At 54.7% G+C, this 19,466-nt stretch overlaps 1 long non-coding RNA gene across 1 annotated transcript; it reads left to right on the top strand.

Moving 5' to 3' along the window:
* The first annotated feature begins 4,725 nt into the window (after positions 1-4,725).
* On the top strand, positions 4,726-5,464 carry LOC132538258 (uncharacterized). Its single transcript, XR_009549660.1, has 2 exons — positions 4,726-4,880; positions 5,239-5,464. It is a non-coding gene; the product is annotated as an uncharacterized LOC132538258 (long non-coding RNA).
* The last annotated feature ends 14,002 nt before the right edge of the window (positions 5,465-19,466 follow it).

Below are 19,466 nucleotides of genomic sequence, written 5' to 3'. Positions count from 1 at the left end.
AGTGGCACACAGAGGCCATGTGGGGCTTGCCCAGGCTACCCTTTCCCACTCACTCCACACCCTCTCTCTGCACCCCGACACCCCATGGACTGTCTGTCCAGCCCCTGTTTCACTGGCAAAAGAGGCACTTTGAGAGCAGATGGGTAGGTGCTAAGAGCCTCTGGCGAGACATTCCACATCAGTGCCCTCACATGGAAGGGAGCCCTCTGAGACCCCCGAGAGGATAGCCCTGGGTGTGCTGGGGAGCCTGCATGTCACTTGTTCAGGGCTGACCTGCGGGCTGCCTGGGGCTATGCTGCTGTCACCCCTCCCAGGCTCTCAGGACAGACAAGACAGGCTATGAATATAGCTGCCTGGAGGGCTGCCTGGGGCAAAGCAGAGCCTGATCCTTGCACTGGCCTCCTGGTGGCCCATCCCACCCCACCCCTTCCCAGGCCCCCTGTGCTGGTATGCATTTGTGTTAGAAGGAAAGCAGGTCTTTGTGCTCTCAGTGGCGGTTTAGTGACAGAAGCAAGTCAGATGGCTGTTGGAGGAAAGATTGAAAGGTTTCCCCAGGTGCCACTCTCCTTAGTTTAACACTGAAGACCTCTTGTTATCTGACCCAGACCATGTCTCCCTCTCCAACACCCAGAGCCTGGGCATGGGGTCTGTTGGCATTCTTCGTGTTGGTTTGCTCCCCTTCCCCCACCTCTGAGAGAAATGGTTTGGTCCTTGCTAGTTTCATGCCCGCTTTCTCCCCGCCCCCTATGCTAAGGATGTCCAGAGTCCCAGCAGCAGCGGAGGAGGAAGAATGACAGAGAAGCACATGGTGTGGTGATTTGCCCGCTTGTGAATAAAGATTAAACTGCAGCTTCTCAGCCCAGCCGTGTGTCCTCAAGTCTCTGTTCACCACCGCGAAGCTAGCCCGGCCTGCTGGCGCCTGAACTTTAACAACAAATGGCGCCCACGTGGACCTGACCTGCACATCTCTCAGATAAGTGAAGACAATTTGGCTACCTATGCACTATGGCCTTCTCTTCTGCTTGTGAAGAGATCTCCAAAGGACTCTGCCCTTTCTTCACGAGACTGTTTTGCTGTTTCTGGAACATTTATCTCTGGACCACTCTGTGGTTTCTGCCCAATGCCAGCCCGCATGAGCCGGCTTTCCGCCACGTGGTGCGTGGCATTGGACGCTGCTCGGCCGCTGGGAGCAGGGCAGCAGACATGGTGGCCTATCCTGGCCGCCACCCCGGGGCACCTCGGCCCGCGCCTTCTGCATGGCTGGCCCGCCCGTCCTCCTGCTATGAAGTCTGGACAGATCCCAGACACCACCCCCCCCCCCGGAGACCGCGGGCTCCCTGCTGAAACTGGACCCCCTGGCCAAGATCTCCAGCTTGGGTCTGAAGGCAGACAAGCTAGAATACGCAGAGATTCATCTAGAGATCGAAACCTGCAATTCCTAGAAGTGAAGCTGCCTAAGAGGCCACCGCTGGACAACGCACTCTCCGAACAACTAAGACAGTACAGATCTAAATTCGTGTTTAAAATGACATGTCTTTGTAACAAAGGTTTCTCTCCTTGTGTATTAATGACCATTTTTACGTGTATGTTTAAAGTTTGGTAACATTAAGGTTAAGAATATAACTTTAAGGCTATATTCTTACCAGACAGAGTTAAATGAAAAAGGTTTTCAACATAATTCTTATAAAGATAAAATTAACTTACATTTAAAGTCTGAGGTAAAAATTAGTTTAAATATCAATATATTTTAACTAAGTTGGTCAAAAAAAAAAAAAACCTGCGCACACCTAGGGTGTGTCTCCATCTTAAATGGGTGTAACAAAAGGTTAAAAAGATGTTGTTGATATGTAAAAGTCTCAAATTCCTTCTCAATTAGAAACGTTACATTGCGCTATGGTTTTGCTAATAATTCTCATGCCTGAGGCCTTTTTCTTTCTATGGTTCATGTTTGCCTTTCCACATTTTATTGTTTGAACTTTAAATATCATAATTGGGACTTCCAATTATGATAGAGTTATCAATTGTGGTAAACTTCTAACCTGCTACAAGTTTTGTTTCATAAGTAAGTGAATTGCAGCTGTCAAGTTCTCTACAGAAAAGCAGAATTCCAATGGCTGACATTCCCCATCGAGACAGACAGACAACAATTCACCCCTTGGCAATTCTTCAGTGGACATCTGCTTTGGACTTCTATCGGACTCACTGGTACACCTTGGACACTTTACACAAAACTAGCGGCTTCCCTTTATGCTGCTGGGTTTCTCAAAGACTGCAGCCATGCCTTGGGACTCTAGGCCTCACCCTCCCCCCATGCTAGAAAATGCCCGTCGAGTCAAGTTCGCCCCCCAGAGGCAGGAAATGTTTTTTTTAAGCTGATAAAGTTTTGCCCACAGAGGCAAAAAAATGGCCTCCTCAGGCCTTCCCTTGGCAACACACTGGTTCTTGTTACTCGCTTACATGTTTCTCCATGTTTGTGCCAGTTTCTTTTTTTGAAAATGCCTGTACGATATAGGTTTCTGTTCACCCCACACCCCTGATACTATGGTCATTTAGTTAAAAAGAAAAGGGGGAATATGTTGGTATTCTTCGTGTTGGTTTGCTCCCCTTCCCCCACCTCTGAGAGAAATGGTTTGGCCCCTGCTAGTTTTGCGCCTGCTTTCTCCCTGCCCCCTATGCTAAGGACGTCCAGAGTCCCAGCAGCAGCAGAGGAGGAAGAATGATAGAGAAGCACACGGTGTGGTGATTTGCCTGTTCATGAATAAAGATTAAACTGCAGCTTCTCAGCCCAGCCGTGTGTCCTCGAGTCTCTCTCTACCGCCACGACGCTGGCCCGGCCTGCTGGCGCCCCCGGACTTTAACAACAGGGTCAGATGCTGGGCCAGAGCTGAGCAGGAGTAGAAGCTCAAGGGCCAGGAGGTGATGAACCCTGTTGAGTGCATACATTACTATGCTCAAGGGCCTGGGTTCAAGCCCCTGCTCTCCATCTGCAGCGGGTGGTGGTGGTGGATGCTTCAGGAACTGTGAGGCAGTGCTGTAGTGTGTATTCTCTCAAGTATTTATTTATTTATATCGGAACACTGCTGAGCTTTGGCTAGTGATGATGCTGGGGGTTGAACCCGGGACCACAAGAGTCTCAGGCAAGAAAGTCTTGTTGCAGAACCATTATACTATCTCCCCAGCTCTCTCTCCCTCTCTATTTCCCCTTCTCAATTTTTCTCTGTCCTATCTAATAAAATAGAAAGGGGGGGAGGAGAAAGAAAGATAAGAGGGAAAAAAGGCCACTGGGAGTGGGGAATTTGTGGTGCTGGCACTGAGCCCTAGCAATAACCCTGGTGGAAAATATTAAGAAAAAAAAAGAGAGAAGCTTGAGAAGGTTTCTCTAGGAGGGACACATGGCCCTGCCTGCAAAGAGCTTGAGCGCCAATAGTGAGGAGCAGCCCACAGGTTCTGAGACAAGCCTCAGTTGCTCGCTCTGTCAGAGGGGCTGGTCACACTGCCTTGGAGAGGGGGCTGGTCTCCCGTTGGGCACTGATGGCGTTGGGTGTGGCCTGGCTCAGACCTAGGCCTCTGTGTCCTAAGCCTAGAAATCTGTGGCCTCGAGGCTGTGCTTCAGGAGGACACCCTGGTGGAGGAAGCACTTAATCTTGTCCAAGGTGTCAAGGGTAAGCTGGTTCACTTGGGATGGGATGGGAGTGCACCCACCCTTGTGCTGCCAGTCCTGAAGGGCCTTGAAGGCCAAGCTCAGTGGTTTGCCATGCTCCTCTGGTCTATGGGCCATTGATGGCTCTAGAGAGGGAGAGAACCCACAGATGTGAAAAGGACTTATTAAGACCCAGTGTAGCTCAGGCCCTGAAGCTCAGCCTTTGTGGGGCTGAGGCTGAAAGTGAGGAGACCACAGGGGTGGGGCTTTCTGGGGTGTCCCTGTCCCTGCTTCCCTGTTTTCCTAGGCAGTCTAGTTCTTGGGTGACTTTCTGGGACACTGAGGGTATTCCTGCCCTCCATATCTCCTGCTCTGGGATCACTGGGTGCCATTCTTGGCCCATGCTCACTCACCTGGTGGAGTGGAGGGCTGGAGAGACTGGGAAGGGGTGTCAGTGAGGAGAGGGAGGCCAGGGACCAGCGGGGTGCTGTGAGACTTGCAGTGCTGTGACTTGCATGTGGCCTGAGGACACTGGAGCTCCAGTCTGGGAGAGGGGTGATGAGAGGAAGAAGGGCATCCTTGGGACCCATCCTCACCTGTTTTTAGCTATTCTCCCTTTACCCACAGATCTGAGGTTATAGGGGGGACTTGGTCTGGTCTAGGAGTGATCCCCCGTGAGAAGGACCCTGGGGTCTGACAGGAGGCCTAGGAAGGAGACAGGCTGTGCAGGGGTGTAGGGAAGGAGGAGGGAGGGGGCAGACACGGTTAGCACTGGTCAGCCCAAGTAACCATCACAGAAGGGCTTGGTCACTGCAAGTCCCTCTGTCCCCACGTAGTGCAAGTGTGGTTTTCACAGTCCCTCCAGCTGCCAGCCGACTTCCTGCCTTTCAGCTTGTGGAATGTTTGTGTTTGGTTTCATCTGCTTCCTGGTATCACGGGGCCATAGTTGTGTCTCAGTGTTTGAAAGGCCAGTGTGTGCAGTCCTCCCCTCTAATCTCCCCCCCCCCCCCAGAAGTGACCAGGCTCCCCAGTTCCCCTGGATTTTCCAGGACCTCATTCCTGTCTGCCTAGAGACAGCTAAACACACCACAGAGAAAGAAGCAAACAAACTGGTGCCCTTAACCCTTTCTTTGGCGGCTCCTTTGGTCCCCAACCCCCCAATTTCTTCCAGATGGGGGTTCCCACTGGGACCCAGAGAGGGGAATACTCTGGCCCAGGGCCGCGCAGCAGGCGTGCAGAGGTGAGCAGTGACTAAGGGGACCAGTGAGGGGGCCTGGTGTGGGGGAGAAGGCACAGAGGATCAGTTTCTGGAATGCAGGGCTGAAGGAGGAGGGGAGGTTTCCCGCGGGAGGGACGGGGAGCGGAGGCGCGAGCCGGGGAGGGGCCAGCGGCGCTGAGCGAGGTGGAGGCGAGTGCGGGCAGGGAGCTGCCTGGCGCGGAGCTGAGCCGCTCTGTCTCCTGGCGCCGCCCCCGCGTTGGCGGTGCCGGCTGCTGGGGGCGGGGGCGCCTTCCCGGATGTCCTCCTCCGCTCCCTTCCACTTCTCCTGGGGACAGGGACGGGGGCGGTGGATGCTCGACCTCCTCCCTTACTGTCCCAGCCCTCTGCCTCCCAGGCAGGTCTGGAAACGGGGAGCATCTGTGAAATGGGCCCAGCGGCAGGCGAGACAGCTCAGCTGCACAGTCACCTGCTTGGCCACGCGTATACGCCCCAGGTTCCAGTCCGGGCCCCCACCGCACGATGGCATGCTCCAGGGCTGTGTTATCTCCTCCTCCCCTCCCGCCCCTCCAGCTCATGTCTGAAAAAAGTCCTCCTGGAGCTGTGAAGCCCTGGCTTTGGCATCAAAATGGGGGCGGTGTGTCTAGCGCACGGGAAGAGGGGCGCGCAGCGAGGGGGCGAGGTAACCGAGCCTCGCACGCTAGGATGTTCTGGGGTGTGCTTTGCAGGACACCTCCGCGGCGTGACCCCCAATGGTGCCCCCGACCTGGAGCCTGGAGCAGGGGCGGTCCTGATCTTGGAGGCCAGTTGACCCCACCCTCCTTGCCCTCTTGGTGCCCAGAGCGGCCTGCGGTGGCAGAGCTGTGATGAAGCCGCCTGCCGAGCTCTGACAGGCTAAGGCTGGAGCGCAGTCGGCGGGTCTGGGGGCACAGCCGGCCTGCTCCTAGCGCTGCCCCCCCCCATACCCGCCGCCAAACCCCAGCTGTTTTTTTTTTCTCTGCTAAACAGTCCTTTCCTCCCACGACCCCCCCCCCCCCAAGTGACTGCACTTGGTTGGCATTTTTGCAAGGCAGGGCAGGCGGGGAGGGTGTTAAGAAGTTCTCTTAACACTCAGGAAACCTGGGCCAGGCTGGTGTTACTGCTGAGGTCTCCTACTGCCCTGCCTGGAAGTGACCCCTGTAGACATCTCCAGTGAACCTCCAGTTCCCGAGGGCTGGAAGGTGAACTTGCTTAGTCTACACTAGCACTGGGCAGGGAGGAGTGGAGTTCCCAAGAGGACATGAAAGAGCTCTTAGCTCTGCACCCCGAGACAGCCCTCACTGTCTTACACTCTGTTTCCCCACCTTTTCCAAAATGCCTAACCCCCAAGGGCTGTTGTTAACTGATGTCTGACCTAGCCCTCTATCTTTCTGTGAGACCCTGAGCTGGATACTCACCTTCTCTGGGCCCTCACTCCCATCTGCTAATTCAGGGGGCTGCATTAACCTGGTGGTTACAACCTGGCAGCTCCTCAAGTTCAGTTGAGTATCAGAGTGACTTGGAGAACTTAAAAAAGTCCCTTCTTGGACTGGACTCCAGTTGGGGTGATTCAATCCTCATCTTTACCTGTGTCTGGGGACCAAAGGGGGAAGCCCCTCCCCACCTTCCTTCTGGGGACCTTCTTGGGGACCCTGTCACCCAGAAAGCCTGCTTCCCTTCTCCTGCACAGCCTCCTCCCTCAGATCCCAGAGCAGCCACCCCCTTTCATGCAGAGATCTACTGTGATGTGGGGGGGGTGGGATGGGGGTGGCAGTTCAGTGTGTGTGTGTGTGTGTGTGTGTGTGTGTGTGTGTGTGTGTGTGTGTGTGAGAGAGAGAGAGAGAGAAATTGGCCACTGAAGCCCTACCTGTGGCTTCAGGTCCCTGCACCTGACCTTAGTGTTGGGGAGACCTGACCCTAGTATGTGTTGGGCTCTGTCTTTAATGGGAGGGGGTGTCTTGTCTCATTTTTCTGAGCCCACAATTATGGGAGTGTCTGGGGTGCTTCCACAACATGCCAAGTGCCCCCAGGCTCTCCTCCCCTCTGTGGGGGGGACACCCGAGAAGGATGGGGGGGGTAACGGGGAAATAGGAAAGGGGTCTTATCTTCCTGCAGTACTATTCTGGTCTGGACCTTCTCTGGGCGGCTGGCTGGGGAGAGGAACTGATTGAAATGTACTTTTCGTTTCGGGAAATTAAAGTCCTCAATTGGAGAGCATGGCGGCAATTAGTGTTTAATCATGGGAGGCGAGAGCAAGAAGAAGGCACATGGGAGGGTGGGCTGATTATCAGGTCTGCTTCCTGGGGGGCTGGGGGAGCTCACTCCACCCCTTCCCCACAGTGGATTAAAGGTATAATTTGATGAATCAATTTGTTTTCTGGAGGAGGGAAGAGGGAAGTTGAAATATGATATTAATTGGAATCAAGTTGCTCCATCCTGCCCCCCAATGTCCTGGAGGCAGGTAACAGAGAGAGGTAGACAGTCCTGGAAGGGGCTGCATCTTCCTTTGGACACTGCATGGATGTGGTAGTCTTTGCCGTAGTTCCTGAGTTCAAATTCTACTTCTGACAGTTCTCATTTATTTGATTCTGCTTGTGTGACCTTGAGAAATCCACTTTCATGCCATCATCTCCTCATCCTTAAATGGGAGAAAGGCCAGCCCAGCGAGACAGCAGGGCTGACATTTGTAACTAGCAGGTGCTTAGTAAAGTAACAGGCTAGGTAGGGGGTGGTATTCCGGCTGGGAAGAGAAAACTTGGAGCCATGCTGGGTGAGGCTGAGACCACCGACCCTGCTGAACTGGGCTGGTCTGGGGATGCCAGTAGGCAGGCAGGCAGGCAGACACACACACACACACACACACACACACACACACACAGCATTGCTGGCTTGTGTAGCAGCAGCGATGTGTCTCAGGGCCTTCTGCATGTAAGTCTGGTGTTCTGCTTCTTCCCTTCCAGCCACTTTACAGGCTGCTCTGGGTGACACTCTGGGTCCCAGCTGGTAAGGCACAGTCATGGGGGACTTCCAGGCAAGGGACAGCAGGGGACGCTGTGTGCTGCTGAGAGCCCCACCTAAAGACCAAAGTCACCTCCCCCTTCCTCCATGAAGTCTCCCCATGGCCCGAAGCAGGTGGAGCCTCCAGTACACCACAACCCCTTTGAGTTCCCTCCTGGAACCCTGAGTGTTGTTGGTGGCATCACTGCTGAGCACTGTGAAGTGTGAGCTCTGAATCTGACAGACCTGGGTTCAAATCCTGCCCTTGCTCACTGTGTCTGGAGTGCATCACTGACTTTTTGTATATCTCAGCTGTGATTTATAGGCGTGTGTGTTTTCCAGAGTCACTGCCTCATGCTTGGGGCATTTCATCACTCTGGGTCACTTTCTCTTTCAGACAAGGAAAAAAATAAAGGGAGAGACTCCGCAGCACTGGAGCCTCCCCCAGTGCCACTGCACCTCCCATGTGGTGACAGGGGGCCTGGCGCTAAAGGGCCCTGGATTCAATGGCAGGGCAGGTAAAGCTGGCATGGGAACCAGAGTTGCTCTGCCCTCACCCCATTTCCTGTTCCCCTTTCTCCTCCTCCAGCCAAGAAGGAGGGCCTCAGTTTTCCTGTATTGCCCAATGGGCTCGTCACTCCCCACGCCAGGCCTATCCTGAGTACTGAAGGTGGGAACACAGAAACCAGGAGGCCATGCTGGAGTGGTCTCTCCCACCTCAAGAAAGTACTCTTTGGGGGTCTGGAGAATTCAGGCAGGCAGGTGCCTGCAGAATATGCCAGCTCCCCTCCCTGTTGTCCCCCCCCCCCCCCAGGTGAGAGACTCAGTCTGGCCTGAGTGGGTGGGTGGGTGGTGGCAGCTGGCTCAGCCATGAAGCGCCTGCCTCTGATTGGAGATCTGGTTGCCATGGTGACTCATTGATTGCCCGAGCCAGAGACTCAAGGGGAATGAGCAATGGGCCTTCCTTCCTCTGAAGCTGGATGGCTCAGGCTGGGGCTTCGAGGCTGGGGCTGCGAGAGGCTGGGGCAGGGGGTGCCAGGGTGCCTCTGGGCCCCACGGACAGGAGGGCATTCAGCTCGAGGGGTATCTGTTCTGTGGATGTTCTTAGCTGCCCGTGGGACTGGGGGTAGGGAGGGTGACATTTATGAGGCAGAGTTCCCCCAGGCACTGGAGTGCCCCCTAATGCTTGAGATGACTGAGCACTTGTGTGTGTGTGTGTGTGGGGGGGAGGTGGCTCAGGCTGCACCCCAGGGTCACCAGACGTCATCCAGGGGCATCCAGCCTTGAGCTGGAGGGAGAGCTGGCTGCTGTATAGGGAGGTCAGGATTGGGGAGTCTGAGGACTGGAGGGGTAGGGATTGGGGGTGACTTGGTGCCCTGAGGGGACCATCTTGGATGGAGGCAAGTGGGTGGGAGGGGCCAGACCCTCAGCCCACCTGGATGTGGTGATGCTGACAAGGGTGGCAGCCAGCATCTTGGGGTGCTCGTCTCTGAAGTCTTTTTTTAAATTTCTTTATTGGGGAATTAATGTTCTACATTTAACAGTGAATACAATAGTTTGTACATGCATAACATTTCTCAGTTTTCCATATAATAATGCAACCCCACTAGGTCCTCTGTCATCCTTCTTGGACCTGTGTTCTCCCCCTTGCCCCCCAGAGTCTTTTACTTTGGTGCGATACGCCAGTTCCAGTTGAGGTTCTACTTGTGTTTCCTCTTCTGATCTTGTTTTTCAACTTCTGCCTGAGAGTGAGATCATCCCATATTCATCCTTCTGTTTCTGACTTATTTCACTTAACATGAATTTTTCTAGTCTCCAAAGTCTTAACCCACCCTTGCCTCTCCCCTGGGCCTGGAGATAGGCTGGTTTTTACCTCCCTCCCTATGCCTTTCATTGGAGCACCAAGAGGTTGGCTGGGTGGGAGCCTGTCCCCAGGACCCTGGCATGATGGCCCAACCTCTTGCCCCTGCTTATGCACTCCTCTTGGCTTCCTTCCTTTGTTCTGGCTCCATCCAAGCTGCTCCTCAGTCTTCCCAGGCCAGGAAGGCCTTTGCCCTGGGGGAGGGGGCTTGTCTAGGTGCTCGGCCCTGCCTACTTCCACTGACAACTCTGCCCCAGAACCTGACTGCTACGGCTCCTGTGTCCAGCCCTGCTCCTCCCTAGTTCCAGTGCAGCCCTGGCCTCTCCTTTCTAGCCCCTGTCCTGTTTCTGTGCAGAATCCCTACCTCAACCACTGGGCCTCTCTGCCCCTGGCCCCACCCTGCTCCCCTCATCTCTGTGCAGTCCTGGCTTCATTCTGAGCCAGGGCCTCAGCCTCAGGCTCCTGGATGGGCTCTCAGAGGTCCTGGCCTCATTGTCATTCTGTCCACAACTGCATCAGCTGCTGGCTGCAGGCACTGTCAGGGTGAGGAGAGAGAGAGAGAGAGAGAGATTGATTGAGAGGAAGGAGCTGGATTTCTGAGTATTCCCTCTGGACACTGATAGAAGCCTTTACTGAGCGTCTACTGTGTGCTGGCAGCTTTAGGCAGCAGCCCTGCAGCCTCCCAGCAGCCCCCCTGCGGCAGGTGTTAGTCAGGTGCTGGCAGATCCACTCCAGCCCAGCCTCCCTTCTCGCTCTCCTCATGGCCTATTCTTATGGCATTTAGGGACTGTGCCTCTGGGTCCCTGAAGCCTGAGGCCTGCAGGGATGGTGAAGCCCCCCCCCCCTCCTGGCACAGGTGGGGGTGAGAGAGGAGGGTGCAGAGGGATGGCCTTGGGGGAGGTAAGGAGGCTGGGAGAGAAGCAGAGTTACTGCACTCAGAGCTTAATGCCTTGAGGACCTAGACTCCTGGGGAGCTTCTGAGAGCTGCTGAGCAAGGGAGGGGCAAGACCCTATGTGGATGCCTTCTCACCTCCTCCCTCCCTCCCTTCATCCTTGTTCTTTGAGTAACAGATCAAGAATGTTCCTTCATTGCTGGGCTGATACAGAAATGGTAGCCACAGCTCAGGCTCCAGACTTGAGCATCTCACGCATGCTCACAATGGTTCCCATAGGTGCTGGGACCCAGTCATAAACTGGAGCAGTAGAGGTGGATGAGAGGTCTGGGATGACTTCAGAGGCAGAGCCTGAAGAGTGTGTGTGTGTGTGTGTGTGTGTGTGTGTGTGTGTGTGTGTGTGTAAGATGTCAGGTCCACTGAGCTTGAGGCTTGAGTTCAGAAAAGCTTGGGTGCACAACAGGACAAGCACCAGGGGCTCCACACCACCTCCAGGCTGAGGCTGGCAGTGCAGAGGGGCAGCAGGAGGGAGAGCATGGAGTGGGGAAAGCAGGATAGAGGGTTGAGTGTTGGACACTTTGAGTTCAAATGCACCAAGTGCTTTGATTCAAGTGCTGTGGTTGGCGGGGGGTGGGGTAGTGGTGATGGGGGGGGGTAGGGGTGGCTGGGGGGTGAGTAGGAAACCAAAGAGATTTCCAGTGTGTGGAGGAAATTAATCGTGCAGGTGCTTGCCTGTTTTTATTTTTATTTGTTATTTATTTATTTATTTATTTTACCAAAGCCCTGCTCAACTCTGGCTTCAAGTCCATCTTGGGCACCTCCAGCATGAAAGTCTGTTTGTACAATCACTGTGCTATCTCTCCAGCCCTCATCTGGTCTTTGCACTTCACTCTCATGTCTTTTCACCCTCATTTGTCCAAGATAGCCTAGCTTGCCCTTTATCAGTGCACAGACAGCTCTCTTCTTCTGGGAAGTGATAGGTCTCCAGCCTGGGGGCCCAGAACACAGAGCCAGAGCTCTGTGACTGCAGAGGAGCAGCGGCCGTCACGCCGAGATGGACGGGTGGGCTTTACTCTACTCAAACGGAGTGTCTGAGCACTGAATCCCAAATCTCATCTAATGCTCACTTGTCAGGAGATATTCTTCTGTTGATAGAAATATATTTTTCTTAATAGTCAAGGATGTAAAACCCATGCTTAGCTTTCAGTTACACCAAAACAGTGGATGGGTGGGGCGCTGAGTCTGCCCACCTCTGATTGCCACAGCTGAGCTTAGAGGAATCAGCTCCCTTCTGCAAGCCTAGGATTTTCCAGATTGTTCTCAACCCAGACCTCGCTCTCTTGGGGGACCTGGCCTCTTGCCCTTGATTCCCCCTTCCCTCCCCAGTAGACTATCCAGAGGAGGAGACCTTTGGGGTAGCTTTCCTGCCTAGCCATCAACCAGCAGGGCTGATGCCCAAGACCTCTTGGAGCCCCAGTTTCCCTAACTGTAATGTGGGGCACCTGCAGGTTCACTGTGGGTTTGCAAAAGGTGATCCCACCCCTGCTACAGCAGAGTCTGGCCTACACTGGCGCCTGGATTTCTACCTCCCCGCCCCCCTCCCCGCACCCCTTTGAAGCTGAAAACCGTGTCCCGGGTGCTTCGCGCCCACACGGTTTCAAGAAATCTTTCAAAAAGGAGACTCCCGTGGGCAGGCGGCGGGAGCTTCCCCGGTGGGCGGTGGCGGAGGCTCTGGCCTTTTTTTGGCTGCCAGGCTGACTCTCATGGAAATCAGGTCCAGGCAGTGCGGTGGTGGTGCGGGAGGGACGCACCGCATCTGCCGCGGAGGCTCTGAGTGGTTAGCACCGCCACCTGTGGGGAGCTGGGGAGCGGGTACCAATTACACCCGACCCTGGCTCCCCACCCTCCACCCGCACCTCACACCCCCCACCATCCACCACCACCTCGGCGCTCCCGAGGTGAGCCTGGCCTGGCCTGGTGCAGGCGCCAGGGGGCGCTGTTTCCGCTCGGGGTTGATGAGCTGAGCTGAGACTGAGCATGTGGGGTCACGCTCAGAAGCCCGGAATCCTGCAGGCTTGAGGGCTGCAGCTCATTTCCAGAGAGATCTGGGGACTCGGGGCACGGGACATTGGTCACTTGCCTTCCAAATGGTAGGGAAGGCTATGGGATTCACTCCCCCCGAAGCTCTGTATATTGAGGCAGACCCCCCCCCCCCATTAAGCTGTGGCTGTGACTGTGGCCAGAGCAGATAACATTCAGCTGATGTGGACATTTGTACTCCCATTTCACAGACCAGGAGACAGAGACCTGGGTACAGAAAGAATCTTAGGACTGGCAAACCCGAATGATCTGAGCAGGCCCTGGCCAGTCACTCAGCCTGTTTGGTGGCTTCTTTGCTGGAGGCCCATGCAGGTGGGAGTCAGGCAAGATGGGTGTTGGGGCAGAGCTCGGGGTGCTGGCTGTTGACTCTGCCCCATCTCTGTCTTAACTATCTGTCTGCCCCATCATAACTAGAAGGCTTGAGGGAGCCTAGAGGACCCCCCATTCCTCTGGCCCCCAGCCCCTGGCCCCATGTTAAAGTGCATGAAATCCCATGGTTCAAAATCCAATTTCTTTCTATTTTTCACATTCTGGAGAAAGGAGACAATCTCACCTTCAAAGCGATAGCAGAAATACAAATGGGAAAGGCAGGTGGATCTGGATCTGACTGCTCTCTAAGCCAGAAAACTCACCCCAGTGGCACGATGAGCAGCAGCCCTGGAAAGATTTTGGATGCAAACATGGGGGTGTTATCTTTGCCCCCTCAAGCCCAAATGGGTTGGGAAGGGAGGGGGAGGCAGTAGGTAGTCAGGCAGAAGCTGGGAGAGGATTCACACTGAAAAGGGAAAATAAATGCTTAAGCACCACATGGGGGAAAGAAAAAACATACTTACTCAGAGGCACAAAAGGCACGCAGACTTTAATAAATGTAGTTCCGTTCAAATGAACAAATATTTTAAAAACGTGGAGCTGTTTAATTGACTCTGAGTAGCTATCTTTACCTGAACTCTCATGACATGCTTTCCAGCCAGAGAATTCCAGACTCTGAGCTGCACAGATCCCCACAGTGGGAAGAAGAAGAAGAAAAGAAAAGAAAAGAAAAAAAAAAAACACACCAAAAATATCCCCTTCCAGTAAAGGGACAGTGTGAAACAAAGTCAAAGAGAGGTGTATGAGGTCACTTGTGTGGGACCTCACTGTTGGGGTGTTGTGCAGGGGTGTTCAGTGAACATGAGGAGGACAGCGAATGTCCACGTGTGTGTCCAGGCCAGGAGGGTCAAGGGCATCCGCCTCTCGAAGAACTTGCTCAAAATGCAAATGATCCCAGCCCTTGGATCCCAGCCCTTTGGATCCGGGTGCTCTGGCTAGGGCCTGGTGGTCTGCACTCTGACCAGGCCTGGGGGCAGGATTCTGGCACTAAGCCTTCATCACTACTCTCGGGGCTCCCAGAGTGTGTCCAAGCAGGCACGGACTCGTGTTCTACAAGGAGAGCTGTGTTGCTCCAGACCTTCTGAAATGTGAAGGCTGCAAAGTGGTCAGCCGCTGCCCTCTGAGAAGCCACCACGCCGCCAGGGGCTCTGTTGCTGAAGCTATTTCAGGCATGGTATTTATAAACGTGTGAAACTGGAAACAACCCAAATCTCCAACAGTAGGGGGTCGGGGAGGTGAGCTGAGACTCACCTAATAGACTGCATGTGGCCCCTGGGGGGGGCAGGGAGGGGGAACTCAGGGAGAATACATGACCTGGTACAGTGAGTCACTGTCTATCCTCCCCCCACTTTCTTTTTTCTTCTGGAGGTGGGATCTAGCACATATGTGATTTCATCACTCATAGGTAGACTTTTCCATTCAGACAGAGACAGAGAAGGAAAGACAATATATCACTGGAGTCTCCCCCCAGTGCCGTGGTACCAGGGTTCAAGCTTACCTCTACCAAGTAAGCTATCTCTCTGGCTCTGGACTTCCTCACTGTCAAACCCGGGAAACCTATGGGTAGAATGAGGACAGCTGGTCCTACTGCAAACCCAGTATTTCTGTCTTCCATTTTCAGTGGGCAGGCGGCACTGTCTTGTGCCCTTGTAGTTAGGTGGCTGTGTGGATTGTGCTTTGTCCACTGAGGTGTGGGCAGAAGTGATGTGCCATGCCCATACCGTGTTCCCAGAAGCCAATGTCAAGGGGGCATCTCCCTCCTCTGCCTGGATTCCCAAGTCACTGTGGCATCAGAGGCCTCTGTTCTCCCCTTTCACCCACCCCCTTCCCTCCAGCATCCTGCCTTCAAGGAGGACTTCCTGCAGCCAAGCCCACACTACTGTGTGTAATGATGCCACTGAGGTTTGGAGCTCTTTGTTACTGCAGCTGAACCTCCTCTGTGCTGACTGTTACAAGTGCAGAAAATCTGCCTGTGGTGTTGAGGAAAGCAGGTCACAGAACTGTCTGTGTGTGACAGTGCAGCCATGCCATTCAGGGCGCTGAGGGATTCTGCACATGCCTGGGCATGGCTAGGATAGCAGGCAGAAGAATTCTTGGTCTAATATATATATATTTTCCTCTTCTAGACCATTGTAGCATCATTTTTTCCATATTGAGTATGTCTTATTATTGTTATTATTTTTTTTAGAAAGACATCTTATTTTTAAAAGATAATTTCTTTGAGTCAAAGCTGGGTCCTCTTTGGGCTCTGATTTATGTAATGCAAAAGCCCTCAGAGGAGGAAGGAGGAGCTGAGAGCTAAGCTTCTGCTTTAAAGGATCAAAGAGACTGAAAGGTCACAGAGTTAATCCTCCTCTGTGGGAGCCTTCCTGCTGGCTCCTGGGGCCTCTCTCATCCTCAACAAGTCCAGGGATGCCACTTTCCGGTCATGTGACTCTAGGAAACTTACCGATTGTGAGCCTCCACACCCCCATCTGTTAAATGGTCGGAAGTCCACCTACCTTGTGGGGCAGTGCTGGGCCAGGAGGTTCACTCAGTAAAGGCTGGCACCTTCCACCTCCTCCTCCCTCCTGGGTCCTCTGTGTTGGGTGACCAAGAACATGCCCCTTGACAGGCTGAGGCAGCCCTGGACAGGCAGGGGGCAGGGTTGGATGCAAAGCCAGGGCCTCTGTGGACCGATGTTGAGGCTCTCCTGAGGCTGAGGCACCACAGGGGAGTCTAAAGGGAGAGCTCTATAAATAGTGCTCTTGCGGACAAAGAACCTGTGACAAAGGCCCAGGAGCAGCAGGGAGGCTCAGAGGGGCAAGGACTTCTGCAGGGTTGCTCCTTTCTGCCTTAGGCAAGGCCCAGGGCTTCCAGGAGGAGCAGCTCACCCACTCACCCCCGCTCCACACACCCTAGTGCCATCAGTGAGCTGGGGTCTCACTGAATCATCCTGAAGATGCTGGGGCCCTTACTGCTGGACAAGAGTCCTGAGTTGGGACCCCCTGCATGTTGGGAAAATGAGGCAGTGGGGGGGTCCAGAATCATCAACTAGGAGGCTGGGATCAGACCCAGCACATGGGAGTCCAGGGAACCCCATGCTGGCCAGTGTGCCCTCCTCCTAGGAAGGTGGCTGTGGGGAGGGGAAGGAAGGTAAAGGGGAGAGAGGGAAGAGGAACACATGTGGGGGTGCAGAAGGGGACTGGTGAGGGGGCCACCTGCAGCTGACTTCAGAGCAGAGGTCTCCTGCAGGGCCTGGCGGCCCTCTGACTCAGTGAGACCCTTCCTACATCACTCTTCCAAGTCTGTACCTGACTCTCCTACCTTCACTGGGTGTCCAGGGGCTGCCCTCCCCATCACAACCCTCTCTTGTCCAGTCCAGTCCCTACTGGCTTGTGGGGTGCATTGGATCAACCTTCCCGTGGTGCATCCCGTGAGTAACCATTCATTGGGGAAACTGATCCTTCCTAGCCGACTGAATCCACATGGATCCCAGTCACTTTCAAAGCCAGCAACAAGCTCCTGACAGCTTTCAAGCTGTTGGTCCTGCTCTTCGAGTCCACCCTGTCCAACGTTTGACGTCTCGTCACCCAATCTGGTCCCCTATGCCTACACTGAACTTCTCTGTTCCAGACTCTTGGAAACAGAGTTGGCAGTCAGCTGAGGTAAAGAACAAACACCTCATCACAGACCCCTGCAAGCGTCAACCCAGCTTTGACCTAGCACGTTATGATTGGGCCCTCCTCAATCGCTATCGAACAGGCCGGTGCGCCACTATGTTCCATCGCTGGGGAGCCAGAGATGACCCGAACTGCCGCTGCGGCTCCAGACAGACTATGACCCACATAGTCAACGACTGCCACCTCTCCAGATTCGAAGGAGGTCTCGAAACTTTACATCAGGCTCAACCTGACGCTGTTGACTGGCTACGGAAGAAGGGCAAACGCTAGAAGAAGAACTGGCTTGTCTGGCCTCCCTGTGTGTCTCCCAAATCTGTCCCCAACTGCAGGGGGCAGCCCAGAGTCTCCCATCCCCCCCACCCCAGTTTCCCAGAGCCTTTCCTGCTTTGACTCAGCTCTTCTGCTCTGCTTCAGTTCAACCCCAAGTCCTGCAGCTCCACAGAGATGGCCAAAGGCCATGTGGGCCTACTCAGCTTGGCCCTTCAGGAACAACCCTCCTCCCCACCCCAGTTACTCTCCTCTCCTCCCCTCAGGCCCCACACAACTCATTCCCATCCACCCACGGCAGCCCCCAGCACTATGTCCCAGGAGGAGGACACCTCTTCCTGCATGCCCCTGCATATTCGCCTCAGCAGCTGATTCCTCTGCCTGTCTGGGAGCCTGCCCCTAGGACCAGCAATGGAAGAGCATGTCCTGCACCGAGACATGTGGGAGGTGGGTTTCCTCTTACAGGGAGCTTGGTGGGTTGTGGGCAGAAGAGGTGATGCCCACGGCTGTCTGATGACACTGGAGGATGCTGCTGCTGAGGAGGGGGCAGAGCCCCTGCTCCTCCCATGCCCCCTGGGACATGCAGTTCTGAGAGCACCTGCCACTTGTCAGGGGTCACACAGCCACTGGGCCTAGGCCAGAAGACTGGGCCAGGAGGACACTCGTCTGGAGGCTGTGTTCTCTCCCATCACCCTGGTTAGAAAGCCTACCAGGCTGAGCTGTACACAGAGCCAGACTCTCAGGCTCCCCAAAGGTGGCTTTCTGTGGGCACCAGGGGAAGGGCCTTTGATGCCCACACTTGTAGGCCCGGGGAAGGCCTGAGTCGTAGAAGAGCCAGCAAACAGGCTTAGCTGCCTTCACCCTCCAAAATAAAACAGTTTTCCAGCCTGCTCTCACCTGTTGCTTGGCTCCTGCCCGCCTGCCTGCCTGCTTCCCAGCTCCTGGCCCAGGGCATTGGTTGCAGGGCCAGTATGGGAGGACTAGGCCTCACTTCAGTAGGGCTATTGTTTATACAGTTCATCTCCCACCAGAGGCCCTCAAATCTGCATTCTCTTGGCCTGCCTGCCCGGGTGTGCAGTTGGGGTGTAAGGGAGTCCCCAGAAATGCCCTGCCTTGCAATGTTCTGGTTTCACTACCTGGAAAGCCTAGGCTTCCACTTAGTCCATATTTCATTAACACTTCTTCTGAGAAGCCTTCCCAGATCAACACCCAACTTGCATAATTTTCTTCCTCGAGTGAGCCTCGGCCGGTTTGTGTCCAGGAGAGGATGGCCACCGTTGACCATGTAATGATGAGGAGGATAATATTAGCAAGAGCACATCCCAAGCATGTGCTTCCACTGTGCAGGGGACTTTGGATACATGCAGCACACACCCACTGGGGAAAGCCCTTGAGCCCAGGCCCTCATCACTGCCCCTTGTGGCTTCTCTCTGGGATTCCTTCTCATCTGTCACCACCCCTCCTCTCAGTCCAACCCAGGGCAAGGACCTGTATGTAGCCCTCTCTGAGGCTCCCTTGCACAAATAAGTACCCATTAAAGGCTTGGGTCGTGGAATTCACCTGCCCAAACCCATGGTGATGGCGGTGGCTTTGGTGGTGGCGGTGGCGGTGGCGGTGTTGGGGAAACCCTGAGAGATGTGCCACTAGTTTAGGGTCCCACAGCCAGAGAGTTGGGGCGCGTGCGCCACCCCCTCCCATCAGGCAGAGTTGGAGACTGTCCTTGAGGGAGCCAGGTTCCCATCCCATCGCCTCCACGTTCCCAAACTTGACTTAGGGCCAAGGGTCCCTCCCTGCAAGGGGCAGTTGGTCTGGGGCTCACATACATGGCTGTGCAGTGGGAAGCTCTCATCCACATGTGCTGGGCGCCCTCTGCCGTCCAGATCAGGGAATTGCAGAATTGGGGAAGGAGGGCTGAGATTGTGATGCGCCCTCCTCCTCCACCCACCCTTCTCGCAAACCCCTACCCTCAGATTCTTGCACCAGAGGATGCTGAGAGGCAGAGGGCCTTTCAGGTGACTTGTCTAACTACTGAGTACAGAGTATCAATGTGCAAGGCATCTAGTGGGCAGCATGCCTGCAGGGAGACAGGAAGAGGAAGAGGGAGAGAGTCAGAGCGGAGGTGAGTCACGCATTCCAGGCTGCGTCCAGGTGCCGGCCTGACCGCCCACGCTCAGGAGCAGCCCCACTGGGGAGGCTGAGTTGCCGCGGAGCTCAGCGCCCACGCCCCTGCCCCGCCTCACACCAGCACCCGCTGTCCTGGGCTGTCTCAGTTGGTCACAGCAGGTGCCCCCCACCGGCTTGAGTCCCACTGGATGGCAGAGCTCTGTTTATGAAGCTGCCCTCTTACAAGTGCATAATATTGTACATCAGTCTTACATCAGTTAAAAAAATTAGGCCCCAAGTCCCATTTTTATTGAATTAGTTTTTTTTATTGAGAGAGAGA

This window comes from Erinaceus europaeus, chromosome 4 (assembly GCF_950295315.1).
Source record: "Erinaceus europaeus chromosome 4, mEriEur2.1, whole genome shotgun sequence".
Classification (NCBI taxonomy): domain Eukaryota; kingdom Metazoa; phylum Chordata; class Mammalia; order Eulipotyphla; family Erinaceidae; genus Erinaceus; species Erinaceus europaeus.
This window is presented reverse-complemented; position numbering and strand designations above follow the sequence as displayed.